The sequence below is a fragment of the Macrobrachium nipponense genome, chromosome 21 (assembly GCF_015104395.2).
Source record: "Macrobrachium nipponense isolate FS-2020 chromosome 21, ASM1510439v2, whole genome shotgun sequence".
Lineage (NCBI taxonomy): Eukaryota > Metazoa > Arthropoda > Malacostraca > Decapoda > Palaemonidae > Macrobrachium > Macrobrachium nipponense.
The window spans coordinates 27900504-27913003 of record NC_087212.1 but is presented as its reverse complement, the minus strand read 5'-3'; the positions used below and the strand labels follow the sequence as shown (position 1 = coordinate 27913003).

The 12500-nt window shown below is 38.6% G+C and overlaps 1 protein-coding gene across 1 annotated transcript in view; it reads left to right on the top strand.

The window, feature by feature from the left end:
• The first annotated feature begins 1326 nt into the window (after positions 1 to 1326).
• The window catches only part of LOC135197868 (probable chitinase 10), a 110875-nt gene continuing 99701 nt past the window's right edge, over positions 1327 to 12500 (top strand). Inside the window, 1 exon segment of the mRNA XM_064225060.1 lies at positions 1327 to 1490. The gene's annotated coding sequence lies outside the window, so the exon portion shown is untranslated.

Sequence of the window (12500 nt, the reverse complement as noted above, 5' to 3'; positions counted from 1 at the left end):
AAACATAAACGAAACATTAACTTTGGCCGATGAAACAAATTCATTCAGTCTAGCAATGAGACGTAAAAAAAGCAGCCATGAAACAAAACATTATTAATTTCAAGGGAAATGAGACAGGTCAAAAATAGTAAAGGAAATTAACAGGATTCCTTTTTTAAGGTCAATACAAAATAAGTATCACGTTGTGCTAAAATGGTATTCTGTAAATCCTCACGAAGGGAACATAAACAAGAGATAAGCAACCACATGTACCGATGAAAAGGAATTTATATTATTCAGCAACGAATTATGTGCATTTTATAAGGTATTTAACCTTAACGACTTGGTGGAATCCTGCTCAATTAAACTGAAAAGAGAATAAACATTAAAGAATCAAGATATAATTGAAAATTACTTTCTTTACAGCATCCACTGCCATATAAATAAGGGATTCTCAAACTGTTTCGCATATGATGACGAAGAAAGCGCCGATAGAACGGAGACTTACAAAACCACTTCCAACAGAGAACCCCTTTTTTCGCAGACAAGGTCAGCCGTAGAGAGTTTGGCCCTCTACTCTACCCCCAAAACAATACAAACAAGTTTCCACGGCGTTCGAAGATGAGTTCGATGACCCCGAATGGACACAATTATGAATACATAATTCTGGGGTAGTTTAATATATGACCCAACAAGCGTGCCATCTTGCATGTGTGAGTGTGAGTGTACGCGCGTGTGTGTACGAGAGAGAGAGAGAGAGAGAGAGAGAGAGAGAGAGAGAGAGAGAGAGAGAGAGAGAGAGCGCTCCTGCCCGGTGTCTTCCTAGGTGAATGACCCCGTCCATCCCCCATGACTTAGCCTGTTAGCAATGCAGAGGCCACTAATCTACTCTTACGGACTCTTTCTCATTGACGAAGTTTCTACACCGGTCGGTAAGGCGTTGAAGTCACCAGTCGTTATTTCCTCCAAAGAGTAATTACCGTAATCAAAGGATCTTTCGTAACACTAAAGCATCTACGTTCTGATTGGCTGACGGAAATCGAATCAGTTTCCTACGTCGCAGAAGACCCAAAGTCTAAACAATTCCTCTTAAATACAAAATATCTTTGCATATGGCGGTAGTTTACCTAATCATAACCTCAATCCCTAAATTGGAAATGGAAAACCTTAAAAACTGATGGAAAACTAACCTTTACTTGTAATTGAGGTTGGACAGGTTATGGGGGGAGGGCGGGACTGGGATGGGACACATACGAGGGCAAGAGAGAGAGAGAGAGAGAGAGAGAGAGAGAGAGAGAGAGTCCTCCTCAGTGGCAGAGGTAAGGTAGGACGCTTTCCCAACGGTGTGGGCCAGTTGCCGTTCGCGTGTCTCTCCTGCAGCACGCTCAAGGCCACGACAGCAACAGCAACAGCAAAGGTGCTGCTGCTGCTGAGTGAGCGAGAGCTTTTATCGTCTCCTGTTTGATAGTTGGGGCTCCCTGCGACTCCCTAGATCAAAAAAGGTGCCTCAGGTTAGTAAGATGTTATAGTCGGTGGGTTCTTCTTGTTGAGGATGTGTTGGGAGTTACGACAGATGTATCTTATCTTCCTTTATTTTGACAACTTTTTCTTCTCGCATGTTTCCTTTAACCGTCTCTCTCTGGTTTTCAGGTAAAAAGATTTGTCTTGCTTTTTATATGAAGGTCCGAATAGGAATTCATGTTATACACCAAAAGTGACAGGAATCAAAATGTCTTTTTACAATCTTGCCTAGCAAATAAGCAGTTATATAATGAAATTACCTTGAAATGAGCAATGTCAGAAACCAAACCATATGGAATCAAATAACTGAGTTTGCAAGAAAGTAATGCACTAAACAAACATACACTGAAATAACGGGACTACTATCAACTTACACAGTAAACGGACACCGTGAATTGTATATTTTACCACTATTGTTTCTTCACGTTCTTTCTTTTTTAAACCTTAACATTTTACTGACTAAAGAGGGCAGTTTGAAAATAGTTGTCGCTGACTTGCTACGGAATAGTTCTTGTCAGGCGTGGTAAGGTCATTGACCTTAGATGTCAATGCTCATATAATACAAAATAGTCGCATTGAAAATCTGTAATTTTCTATGACAAATAGCGACAAACGTTGTCAATTTTTTACTCCTTTAGATGTCATCATAAATAACCACAAGGAAAACCGTAACATCCATCCTATATTAGCCTTACATCTTTAGGTGTCTCAATTTTCCATTATGCCAAAACTAATAAAAAATAGTTGAATAATTCAATGCGCATTCGACTTTAGAAAAACTAATTTGAAGAACACACTGTTTTCATTGCTTATAAAAGTAATCTTCCATGAAATACAAAAACTAATTTGAAGAAAATACTGTTTTCATTGCTTATAAAAGTAATCTTCCATGAAAGATCGCCCCGGGCAAGTCTCACAAAACAAAAATATTAAGCATATAATATTATTATTCCAAATAAGAATGTCATTGACGGACGATAACCTCCGTCACGGTGTACAAACCACCGTATTCGGCACTCGTGGAAACGCTATTCGCTATGGAACGTTTATGACTCAACGATATTACATGCCGCATTGGGATACAGCAAAATAATAAGAAATTATACAATAACAATATTATTTAAAAAAAAAAAAAAAAAAAAAAACTAAAGTGCGGTGCGGAAATAAAACATACATGGACGGAAATGCAAGAAGGTGGGGGGGGGGGGGGGGGGAGCAGATGGCAGAAGGCCGCAGAGGCACTTCATCGTACGTTTTGGAAGTTCAAGGTAACCGAGGATGCGGAGAATTCTCGATGAACAGTCTCACTTGTTTGTTCACCGCTCGGTCACTTTTAGTTTTCACTGACAAACCGTTCGGAATAGATAAAAGAATTAAAGTAAATACATCTCTTAACATCATTTCCTCTCTTTCTTCACATATGCTAGGGGCTTATAAACTATAAGGTTTCTGGAATTCTTCTACTGAATTTAGAACCTTGTCCATTGGCCTTACCAGAACACGTACAAACCTGACAATCCTTCACGTATACTACAACGGTAAAAGTCTACCAGGTAAAACGGACAGTAATATTTCTCATGCTTAGGTCATATAAATGCTTATTCATGGCATGAAATGCTTTGAGTCTTTGATGTGGGCCCTGGAAGGGCAAAGCGCTTTTCTAAGGCCGCATGATATAAATTTAAGGGTAAACTAAGCCCGCACGTCACATGAAAGGGGTAAACGGCTAATATATGAGCTTGCCGACATTTCTCGCATTTAATCGAACAGCAATGGTGTGTCAGGATTAATCCTGGTCTGTGTAAGCCTAATAGAACATACTCCGCCATGTTCATTCATATGCCTACGGGGATTCCTAGCCACTTTTTTTTGGGGGGGTATAGCAAAATTTTTTTTTTTTTTTTTTTTTTTTTTTGTTTTTTTTTTTTTTTTTTTGCGGGGGGGTTGCTCAGCTCCTCTCCAAGACATTTCCTTCAAGTGCAAAAGATCTTGAGCTAGTATCTTCATACTGTGCTTATAATCTGATAACTGCCAGATGAAGGGAAGTATGGATAGACGTTATTCATGAATCAGGCCTGGGGACAGTTGCATAATGTAGGATAAAATGCTACCTTCCGGTAAATTTGCCCGACTGCTATGTGCAACGAGAGAGAGAGAGAGAGAGAGAGAGAGAGAGAGAGAGAGAGAGAGAGAGAGAGAGAGAGAGAGAGAGAGAGAGAGAGAGAGAGAGTAAAGTCTCCATAAAAAGGCACTTAAGACACCAACTTAATCTACTTAACACAAACTTAATGCTAACGACCCCACGCTACGCACTCTACACCACTCAATTCGTTTCCATCTCTGATACGCGAAGCCTATACGATCTGATATAGTTGTTATACGTAAAGGTTGTCCGTCCGTAACGTAAGCACGAAAGTTAATGACACGATCCACTGACAAGTGAAAAAAGCAAAGCGCAGGAGCCCAGGTTCAGGGGCAACTTTAGTACGTAAACTTTTAAGTAGTTCAGTCTATCGGACCGTGAACGTCATCCTGACTCCTGTTCAAGTTTTTGTCGAAGAGCTTCACAAAATGTCAGAAAGTTTAAGGTGATCCGAAAGATTTCCTTCACAGGAAGTCATGATGAGTCTAAATTAAAGCCTCCGTCATCAAAGTTTCAACATACATTTTTTTTTTAAATTGTGGAATTACTTTCTTGGTTAATAATACCTGCCGGAATTCTCCGACTAGGCAACACGATGCTTCCATTCCGAGCGAAAGTATTGGAGAATTTCAGGAAGTGGTCTTGAAAGTGGATCTTGTCAGACGGGAGGGAGATTCTTGAAGTTCTTGAAGGAATCTGCTCCTTTGGGAAGGATGCTTGCAATTTTATTACCTAAAGACTTGTGGTTCTCACAGATTGCACCAGGCCACATTTTGGCAGAGACTGGGCTGGATACTGAAGAAATCCCTTCTTCAAAATCAAAACTTAAAGAAATATTGTTTTTACAATAATAATAATAACATAGCTGGTATGTTGCTGTATTTATAAGGAACTTCTTATTACAAAACATGATCTCAATTATGACATGTAACCTAGAACTTATTAAAATGCTGTATAGTGCGTTTGTCAACTGTCTTGATATACTGAATTCGACTTCAAAATATTCACTACCTGGTTACCAAGTCATAAACCAATATAGGCAGGGTATTCAAAGCAGGCATATCAGTTCCTGAAATCGAAGCGAGTTGATATCAGGGGCTAAAGCTGGTGAATTATAATCATCTACAGACAAGATCTTCGTGTTACAAAGCATGATTTGTAGGTTTAAAAATTTACAGTTTATAGGTAATTTACAGTTCACAGGAAAAATGCAAAATAAATCCAATTATAAATGTAACCAATGACTACTTAATCTAAACACAAAAACCTATAAGGTGGTCATTATGAAATTTACGAACATGATTAAACCAACCGCGAGGAAAAGAACATGGCCAAGATAAGCGATAGCTGCTTAATTAAGGCCTTAAAAAGCAACTGAGGAACTGGATCCACCTTTCTAATCAGCGAACTCTAGCCTTCCTTGCTTGAATTCCAGAGTCATTAACGAACTTGATTAGAAAAAAAAAAGTTGCCTTATCGAATAAAAAAGTAACCGATCACGATTTACCAGGAGGAACACTGGTCCCTAATGACTCGTGAGAGAGAAAAAAAGTGAAGAAACACCTGTCATGGATCACTTTAAAGCTTTAAAAAGAGAGAGAGCATCGGTGGAAGCTCTGTATTTGATTAACGATGGGGCGTTTCGGTCCCTTCAACACACGCAGCATTTGTTTACTTTACTTGCCTCCTCACCGATTCGAGGGAGCATGTTCATTAGTTTGAAAACCACACCCAGTCTGTCAGTAAGTCTACTTCTAAGGCAGGCATATTAGACTGAAATATTAGCAACGACGTCGAACGTAAATAAAGAGAATAACAGAGTAGATGATTTAACAAACAATTTTCTTTACGTTTTTTACTTTTGGGTAATGCCATCGCAATGAAGAACTATGAATGTAAATATTTTTGGCTCACTAGGCGTAAATCATTAGACTTTTTAAGAAATGACGCGAAATATAATATTCAAAACCCATCCTCTAACTACTCAACCGTTAATTTGTCAAAATATTCTTGAAAGAAAGTATTTGACACTATTTTACTACTACTGTCTGGTGTCTAATCTAAGCACAAGTAGTTCAATACCTTATGTAAATAAAACGAATAAATTATACACTTTGTTTAAACCCACGAGGTCGTTGACCTCAGTGTCAGAGCAACGACCGCTTATGTGACATTCTTGAGATTCACAGCAACAAATGCATAATAAACAGTAAATCATAATGAGTTGCAAATCACAACTCTAGTTAAAAAAGAAACCTATCGATCATGAACCTGAGTTTAGCATTCAAATAAAAGTGAACAAAACAAGACTTCACGTGACCAACTAAAACCAGCTCGTTTAAAAATAACCTTGTTTGAGTTACCTGCTTAAAAAAAGTCACTGACCTCCAACGGACTGGGCACGTATGCAGTGGCAATAAATAAAGGAGGCGATGCTGAATTAAATCATTTAACTGATTTTGTTCTTCTCTTCGCTAGCGACAAAGGCTGCCTATACCCTACCTGCCTCTACGTATCTGCAGGTGTCGCCCACATTCTGTCACTGCCTCGCCCAAATCGAGTGGTGTTGTCCCAGCCGCCCACCGGGAGACAACCATTCGGGTCGGTGCGTTGGACTGTTTTTTGTCGGGGTTTTGGCTCATGCCACTTGGGGATGATGCGGCGCTTCTGACAACACTCTGGGGCGGCAGTCAAGAATTGTACTACATGCACCGTTCAGAAACGGCTATGAAAACATACGCATATGCACGAACCACACAAGAAATAATGGACGGAAACTAGAACTGAAGAAATACAATACATCCCATTGTGGGAACTTCTTTACATGCAAAATATGTGACACATGGAATGAACTGCCACCAGAAGTTGTAAACAGCAACAGTATGGAGGGGTTAAAAGGAAAGCTAGACAAAATCATTAAGACACTGTGAATAAACAGTAAGACACTGTGAATAAACAGTAAAATCTGCTCCTAAAGATAAGTGAGCACACGATACCTCCTCGGATGGACTAACAAGTCTTTGAGACAACCTAATCCTTGGAACTCTTCGTAACTTGTAACTGCTCATATCACAATTAACTGAACAATGCGTGAAAAGAAAGATGCAAATGTAATTTATTTTAGGTTTATTAGCACGCAAAGACTGTACGCTATATTTTGATATTCTTTGGGTTGCGAGCAGCTTATGCCCCAGTCTGAAGCAAAATGAATAACATAAAAGCCTGAAGATTCCTAGTGCAGATATAAATTATACGGAAAAGAAACATTATCCAGGATAAAGGAAGCAATCACAGGCACATTAGCGCAAAGTTGTCTGGGAAACTTTTGAAGAGTGCTGTTGATATCTAGGGACCATCCTGGTCTTTTCTGCGTTGCAGAAATAAGTTTCGAATAAAGCGTCAGAAACCGGTAAAAAATAATTCAAATTAACTGACAAGTAATATTATTTAATTTAATAAGTGGATCATAAACAAAGAAAGCGAAAACGCTCCGACAGATTATACCAACGCTCCAGGACTCCTTATCAGCTCTAATTCTTAAACTCGTAACAAAAAGTACCCATCATTTATTTTGTAATACATCAGCTGAAATTAAATACATACCCACATTTAAAATATTTCTTTAAAAAACATGAGTTTACAGCTTTGCTCAGACAAACAGCGATCCAAACTGCGACGGAGATCATGGATTCGTTGACCCAGCTTATTTCTATCTCTTTCTCTCTCTCTCTCTCTCTCTCTCTCTCTCTCTCTCTCTCCCTGTCTCTCTCTCCTCTCGTCTCTCTCTCTCTCTCTCTCTCTCTCCTCTCTCTCTCTCTCCTGAACTGCAAGCCGTCTGTATCTAATGCCCGCAAGGAAAAACTCACCGACTTACCAGTTATTCGCTCGTATTTTTTTCTTACATACCGCAGGGTGTGGTTTTCAGCAGGGGCACGTCAATTTCTCATCTAGAAACGTGCTACTCTCTGAGCAGAAAGTACGGTAGACAAACCTGCAGAGAAGGATCTAGTCTCTTTTCTCTCTCTCTCTCTCTCTCTCTCTCTCTCTCTCTCTCTCTCTCTCTGGCATCTGAAACCGGAAGTCAAACGAGATCGTAAGACTAACCCAAAGGATAAGAGAGGAGACAAGGGGTCGCGTAATGGCAGCGTTCCAAAGAACGAACAAAGGAGGTCGCCAAAGTCCACGAAGGGAAAAGGGCAAACTGTCTTATCTCGGTTGCAAGGCGTCATTATAAAACAAGGACAAGTACTTCTTTCCTTGATGACGGTGTCAAATCAAGGCTTGAAGACGAAGAATCTTCCAAATCCAGATAAAGGGTCATGAAATGATGAGACTACCCACCGGATGTGAAGGAGTGTTCGACACGCGAACAAAAAAGTAAGGTGTGGAAATAAGGCGTGGAAACAACTGCAGGAAACAGAGTCCCTCCTTTTAGGGCGGGAGGGCATGACTAAATGACAACTGGAAGAAGAGGTCAATAGATATCCTGACGGGATCTAAAAAGACTAAAAATATAAGAACACCGACCAAGACACCAAGCAATAAAAATACACCGCGAGACAAGTATCGAAATAATAAGAATAAAAATACACATTAAGGAAAAAAGCTACCACAGTAGTACAGAAGAACTCATTCAAATATCATGCAAGTAACTGTAAACATGTTGTTTAAAACTGGAGAAGTAAAAAGACGAACTTTTAAGCCTCCATTTTTTTTTTCTTACATACAATACAAGTTTTTTTAGAAACAATGTGAAAAATTGTAATGAAAACACGGAATGACAAATTATGAGACAAGAAGGAAATGAACCCGAGACTACTAACAACATTAAAGAATTATATGCGGGGGACAGTAAAGAGAAGGTGGTTAATAATACGAGGAAAATTAGACCCATGATCAATATGCGAGGAAAGTAAAATTATACTTTTAACCGTGGATGTCTTGGATAATGTTTCTTTGCCGGTTTAAGTGTCTATTACTGGAGTAAGTACATTATCTCGGGTCTTAAATAGCTTTTCTATAAACTTTTTATTTCTTTTTATTTTAATTCCTAAACCCCAATCAATTTTTCAACTTTTAAAAGATTTAGTTACCATTTGTCAGTACTTTCTTGTGATTGCCGGCGATATTTTTTTTTTTTTTTTTATCATTTTCATATGTCCCAGATTGCCTGAAGAAATGTAAAATTAGGTGAACTTTTTGAGAAAATTGAACGAGTATAAAATATCTATCCCTTCCTTGTATAATTGGTCACTTAACACACCACACGCGAAAAAATTTTATTCTCGGAGGATGGATTCAGAAAAGTCTTTCTCTGGTGCCCAAAAGCCCCTAGAATATCCGTGGAGACAAATTCATAACGTGAAATTAATTTAAGTGTATAATTTCCTTTAACACTATTCCATTTATCTTATTTTGTAAAATTAACAATAATATCTTTTTAATTTTATGGTAAGAAAAGCGTCTTAAATTTTGTATCATTATCAATACTTTAATGTTTTTTTTTATCTATGAGCAGCGGCAAAGCATCCCAAAGATTTTGCTCCCCACGACAACCCCAAACTAAAACCCACACAAACGTCTAACGTCATTAAACGAATTGGTGACCCAAAACAGTGCTTGACCTGTCCCGGATGCAGGAGGAATGAGAATATCCTGCGAAGATTTAATCTATCTTTGCTTTATGGCTGACAACGAATTCGGTAATGCACGTTCCACTGACTCACATGATGTATAAATCAACCGTCTTCGTAACTTTAAAAGAATCTTCACAATGCATCATCTAGCGAACATATGTCATTTTTTGTGATGAGGATAACTAGAAAAATTCTGGATTAACACGCACGTGAGCGATTGGGCAATAGACATAACTACAAGTAACCTTCTTAAATGAAATTCAAGAACGTACGAGAAAGATAAAAGCCCAACCCACTTATTGACGCTGAAATCAGCTATTCACCCTCAGGAACTCAATAAACCTAGAAAGTGCAAGACTGAATAACATAATGTAAAAGAAGAAATTACCATCTCGCATTGCAAATCTTGCGTCCTCCTATTCCCGGAGCGTCAAATGACCGGAAGTCGAGAGGGAGTGTTCCATCCAACGCAAGGCACAGACCATTTTCCATCCAAATATTTTGGCCAAACGAGTTTTGTCTTTTGTGCAGCGTGGAAAGGAGGTACGCACCACCTCCGCTTTCTAAGTTTCTTGGCTTCAATGTACTAGTGACGTTTGTTGCAAGACGCGAATAACGGGAAGTGGGATCGATTCCTATGCAACAACATCAAATGAATAAATAGCGACAACTATATAATGGAGTATTCCAAGCCTGACATCACATTTCCCTTTAAGAAAAAAAGCGTCTAAATAAAGAGTATCTTTATAATAATGTTTGCCAAAGTTTCACAAAGCAGAGCAACAGGCAGAATACACCCTAGCAACTAACAAAATCAAAGACGAACGATGTGAAGCAATTTCTGAGAAGAGAGGGCGTCACGAGAAATGTGTACGAGGTAGAAGGGAAAATGAAGAAGTGGGTGGAGATGTGAACACTAACGAGAGGAGGAGGAGGAGAGGAGGAGAGAAGAGGCAAAAGGTGAACCAGGAGCAGCTTACAAATAATATACCGATCATTTTGGGTGTCAGTCAAAGAGCTGCAAACTGACACATACGTAATATAATGAAAGGTTTATTTGTAAGAGCAAATACAACCCTGTCAAATTACCTGGTTGAATTTGGCTTACTAATCACTGACGGTTATCTGACGTCCGTTCAATAAGCGAGTCATGAGCGCATGGATTGCATGACTACCCTTATTTTTTGGCTGATTTTTCACCTTTTAAAATAATCTCTGCCATTCTTGGTGCAAAAAAATAAGTTACTAAACACGTAAAATTCTCCTCTTAACCAAAGCACCTCCTTTGTCATAAAATGTCACTCTAGGACTTAAAAAAAAAGTACAAAAAAGAATAAATTTAAAAAAATGAAATTAAAATTTACTCATAACTAGAGCTTCTCCATTTCATCGAGATGATCTGCATACCGTGGCAAAGAAAAACCCCACAAAACTCCCACGAAGATCATCAGTCTTGTGAGGAAGAGAAGAGGACCAGATATAAAAAAAAGAAAAAAAAAAGAAACGTAACATGGTAACAGATTATCTTCGACCACAAAAGAAAATACCTGAGGTTATTTTTCCCTAATGGTCGGTGATTCCCGTCACTATGTCCCGTTTCATTTACTCTATTCTGATGCATTTGTTTTTATGTTTCAACTTGTCGTGGCATATGACGTTAATGCAATCATTCAGTATATTGATATCAACTAATTATAATAATTTTGCAACGAAAAAGATCATTGTCCAGATATCATCATTAAGTTTGAGGTTTCATTCACCCTGAAATATTACGTCAGCAGCCTGTTATTCTCTTATGACCTTGCAAAGCTGGAGTGACCACAGTCAAGATTTAAAGAATCTCCAAATGAATATTCAAAACCTTATTGGCCATTTGCACAATGATACCCTCTCAAACCCCATTATCAAAGATGCAGCTCAATGAAGAGACGAAATGCCATTCACTTAAATAAACATAAGAGAACCGAGTCATGAAAAGCAAGATATAAAAGTAGAGAGAATCATCACACCGAAAAAAAAAAAAACAAACAGATTGATGGAAAGATCGAACGTGCAAATACCAGTTCCTTCTACGCGTAACTCGGGTTTCCAATGTCAATGGCATCTGCGGTGTAGACATAGCGGGAAATGTAAGATAATCTCTGGGCCTCTTATGGCTCTCATAACAAACGTCAACAGGTTACGGTGGCGTAAAGCAAAATGAACTTGAGAGAAGGAAAACGTTTAGAGTACGTGAGCAGAGAATTATATCACTTCATCGAGAAGTCTGGAAAAAATAAAACTGAAGGAACCATCTCTAAAACAGATGTTTTCCCCGTAAAACACACAATTTCCAGACATTCAAAAATTATCAAGTCTCCAGGAACAATACTTCGTAAAATACTGTACAAAAAGCTAGGGCGCGTCAACTATAACCTTCCGAATCCACAATATAGTATTACTTGCAAAACCATCACCACAAGAAATATCCCTTCAATCTGCCGAGGGACTACTATTTTCAGCTCAACAAAACATATAACACCGTATATGTTTGGTTTCAATAGCCCTACAGTACTTGAACTTAAACTCTGAATAGCTGACCGATATGTAGGTAAAGCACTTCAGAATCATTGCATTGTGACCTATCCCAACAACATTCACAGTTCTCGATTCTGGCCCCTGTTTATCCACCTTTTCTCTAAAATAAAAGCAAACAACACAATATATGAGAACAACTTGGTAGAGGAAGCGTTTCGTTCCATCAAGGCAATCTTCTTCTTCCCAGCTTTAACCAATTTTATATGGGGTCGCCGTTATGAGTGAGTCGTCTCCATCGATTTCTGTCCTGTGCATCGTTCTCGTTCAATCAAGGCTATACAATAATAAAAAAAACCACCCTTATCCGTCACAAGGTTGCGATTTCATTAGTCTTCTCCTTAGAATAATATCTCCTGAGGCTATCGAATCTAAAAATCACTGGTATTTTACTGCCTTAAAATAGGGAGTCTCCACACAAGTTCTGCGGTTCCTAGTTATATGAAGGTTAACATCAACTTTCTTCCCCCAAAACAAAGGAACAAGTCCGACCCGTCATCCCTGGGATTCCGGTGCAAGTGGTAAACTAAAGTTGAGAATTGACAACCTTAGAACGTAAGAGAGGCATACATATTTTCAAAACAAAGAATATATAGATAAATTTCGTGTTAACACGAGATTTTTAAAAAAATCTCCATTTCAGTCAA